The sequence below is a fragment of the Miscanthus floridulus genome, chromosome 1 (assembly GCF_019320115.1).
Source record: "Miscanthus floridulus cultivar M001 chromosome 1, ASM1932011v1, whole genome shotgun sequence".
NCBI classification, from domain to species: domain Eukaryota; kingdom Viridiplantae; phylum Streptophyta; class Magnoliopsida; order Poales; family Poaceae; genus Miscanthus; species Miscanthus floridulus.
Window position 1 is genome coordinate 147,498,237 of NC_089580.1, and position 4,139 is coordinate 147,502,375.

The window sequence follows — 4,139 nt, forward strand, 5'->3', positions numbered from 1 at the left end:
AACTTAAGCACTATGCATGCCTATATAAGAACATATACATAAAACCAAACACAGATTAGCTGCACTGTACAAGGCTATATACAGATTAATAAATGCAACCAAACGCAACCTAAGTGCCCGCATATATTGGTCTTTCCCTTTCCCATTTTGCATTCAAAATCTTATATTCCCTATTAAAAGAAAAAATAGAAATCATAAAGACTAGCATTGTGAAACGAATAAATCCAAGGCCATGAATGTACATTACGAAATGGAGGGAGTATATCAAATAAAAAGTCACAATCATGCTTGATGCCACTCGTCTGTCACTTGGACACCAAAGATTCAAGTTCACATAAAACAGTAGTTTCAGCAATCTAATAGCCCCCAATTTCCTTCTAAAACTTACATTTCCAGAACATTGATGAGTGAGAGTCATCCACAGCGTAGCGCAAACCATCATTGTCATGGTCCAGATGGCCACACCTCCGAATTTCCTCTCTCAGCAACGCCAACAAATCCTTGTAACGTGATTGCTTCTTCTGAAGCACTCGAAGGTATGCTGATAGGCCGAGCCACATGGTTTCTTTTCGCCTAAGCTTCAGAATTGGGCGCACATTGTATTGCAGCTCCACATCGTGGATCCGCCTGGCGATAAGGTTATGCATATACCTGCTTCACCAAAAAATTGAAATCACGAGGAAAGACAGTAGCAACTTCCAATACATTTGATACTGAATCTTTGTTAATTAATACAGTCAATAAATAATAAAATCTAGCACCATTTGCACATTACTATAAAAAATTTGAAGATAATTTGGTACCTGAAAGTTCTCTTAATTATATGCAGTAGCTCCAGTTTCCTAATGCTGGCATCAGGCATGCTCTGGAAATAACAATGAAACTTCATTGCGCATAAGAGGAAAGCTTGATATATATTCAGTCTTACTGTGCCTAGTGAGTTGATCGTGGAATCAAAGAAAATGGGATGACACTTCGGACGCATGTAATGACATAGCTTGCTCTCAAGGTACTTTGCTGAGGAATGCGTCTTAACAGTGATGGTGGAGGAAATGTCCAGATACCTGTTTTAAAATGCACTCCATTACTTCTTCAACACAGTTTGGTAGACAAAATTAGGTTCTGAAACTTTGTCAAAGAGAACGAAATGACCAGGAACAAAATTAGGAAGTAGTAAGAAATATAATTATGATTTAATGGGAAGAAACAAATTTCTGTTACAAAGGCAAAAGGTTAAGAAAAATGACCAGGATTCCTTTACCAAAGGGGGCGGGGATGGGAAGAAAACGTCCCCTGTGAGTTTTATCTGGAACGGGGATGGGGAATTTTTTGCCTCGTGGGGACGGGGATGGGGAGGCAATACCAGACAGGGAATTCCCCATTGCCATCTCTAACCAGGCTAGATCTTCTGTTAACACTGCCCTAATTCAGATATATATGATGTTTTATGATTTGAGCAGCCAAATTTCCTGAACATTGACTGCTATATATTGACTAATATGTTAAAATAGTGTTCAAGAAATTTTTCTTGTGTGCAAGTTCCAAAATATAATATATGCAAGTTCAGCAATATAATAGTTTTGTATCTTTATTTCTTTTTACCAACACAATACTATGCAAATTAGTTGTCAAAGATACTTGTTTGATGCTGTGTTGTCCAAAGATATTATGGATAGACTTTTTGTTCACAAACTGGAAAAAAGGAACAGTCAAATCTGATTTAACCATGAACTAGCCACTGAAAGTTAAGAGGACTATGAAATATTTAGGGGGGTAATCTGTTCAGTGTCGAAAGTTAAGGGGCTTATGTTGGCATTTGAATTCAAGGGTCTTTTTTTAATTCATGGAGGCAAATCAGACTTTACTAAAAAAAATCACGTCAAGGAATGCCAAGATTTCAACAGAAAATATGGCAAAAACCAAACTGTTTTAAGTTGATATTGATTAGAGGAAACAGCCAGTAGTCCACAACTACTCAGTGAGTATCTTGACACAAACTAGATGGACTAGTAAAGTTCATCTCCATATCTTATTATTAATGTATTGAATTCACCAATTAAACCTGACACCGATAGGCATACCTTGTATAATCAGCTTGAATTTCCAAAGTTTCACAATTAATAAGCAAACCACTCCATGGTATGAAAGAGAATCCATCATCAGCCCTGTAGATCCTATTACAACAATGCTCACTATTTGCAACCTCGAAGTTGAAACCATATTTTTTGTCATTCATGTAGCAATTGTAGTCGGAAAACCCTCTTCTTATCCTATTGAAAAAATCTAGAGCATGCTCCTTGGAGAAAGATATGAATATGAAATCATCAATGAACCTCATTAATAAACTTTTAGGTGTTGAAACGTCCTTTTCTGAATCAATCTTGCTATCATGAAGAAATTTCGATAGCTCAGAATTTTCAAGGTGACCAAAGTACAGGGAACAAAGCTTGGGAGATAACTTGTTTCCTTGAATGATGCCTACTTGTTGTGAGTAGAAGTTTTGCCCAATCTTCAAAACATTGCACTCCACTTGCTTGGAAAGGAAACACTGAATCTCTTTCTTCTGTATCTTGCCAAATTTTCCCTGATTTTCGATAGAGAAAAGGTTATTTGCTGATTGACAGTTGATTATACAACTCAAACTATTGTTAGTGAACAAATTGCCAAGCAAAGACACAACTATAGCATGAAAGGTGTCACAGGATCACTATATAGTCAACTTACAGGTAGAGTCATCCTAGCACCATTTTACTGAGAAGCATAGGAAAAGTTTCCTTAGCACTTTGTTAGTGGTTTTATTAGGATTATTGGAGGTCAGTCGAAAAGGAAGTAAAGCTGTAAAATCCTTTTTCAGTCTTTTTGCCATAGCTGCTGCACACTCCTAGAATCCTGATTTGCACAATAGTTCTGTAGTTGTGCCCAAGCCTAGCAATGTTAAAACCATTTAGAAATAAAAGAAAAAGTCTATTAATTTACACATAGATTGCATGTTTACATGACATGGCTTATCAAAGTTAAGAATCTATGTTGGTTTGCAAACCATGTCATCTGAGGCCACGTATTTACTTACCGAACCTTCTATTCTGTAGATTGTCAGGATGTAACAGACTAACAGGAAGAGGCCTGTTTTACATGGACAAAATTAATTGATGCAAACAAACATGTTTTACATGAAGGCCTTCCTTCCGTAATTTTTAGGAACTTGTTTGCAACCAGCCAATCATCATTAAGCTAACCTAGGGCCCAAAAAGTATCCTGTTTTCCCCTCACTTCTAATACTTTGTGCTTCTTGGGTGATGGTGACCTCCATTATTTCTGGAATTCTACTCAGATAAGAATGAACAGAAACAGTAAGGGCATGAATATTATAATTCCATTTCAGTAGCTGCATGAATATTATAATTCCATTTCAGTAGTTATAAGAATGAATGAACAAAAACAGCAAGGTCACGAATATTATAATTCCATTTCAGTAGTTTCCGATGAAAAGTTTGCATAAAGATTTGTTAGCTATATGTAGCACAGTATGTTCCATAGTCAAACCGTGCACAGAAATTTGAAATGGGTTATGATATAGTACCTGGTCAACAAAAATGCCACCCCTTGATGATAACTGAATCGAGAAATCACATATATCATCACCGTTGCTGATAGAAACATTTGAATCAAAACGGTAGAGGGCATTCTTAGACCAGTTGCAAACTACTTTTTTGCATTTCCTCAGAACATAGTCATCACATTTCAACACATCATCCACAACTTTCAGTAACATCTCATGCTTAATGCAATTGAATGCCTTTGATACATCGGCAACAACAATATATATCTTGAATTTTTCCTTCAGGTGACTTCTTACTGAAGAAATAAAATGCCAGAGATTTTGATGCACATTATTGTAATCAAAAACAGAAGAACCAAACTTGTCTGGATTCTCATCCCTTACTTTTTTTATAATCAGGTGACAATTATTGAGGAGGACATCTTTTGATTGACCTCTGAGATTTACTAATGGTCTCATATCTTTTGCTTTTGGAACGAACCTCACTCTTGAAGAACAGCATGACTGCCTTGCTTCTTTCCTGGATGTACCACGCAAAATCCTGAAGTTTTGTCTGTTTAGGGAAGCAATAGCAGTACTA

At 36.5% G+C, this 4,139-nt stretch overlaps 1 pseudogene; it reads right to left on the reverse strand.

The window, feature by feature from the left end:
* Positions 1 to 225: 225 nt before the first annotated feature.
* The window catches only part of LOC136464970 (telomerase reverse transcriptase-like), a 5,120-nt pseudogene continuing 1,206 nt past the window's right edge, over positions 226 to 4,139 (reverse strand).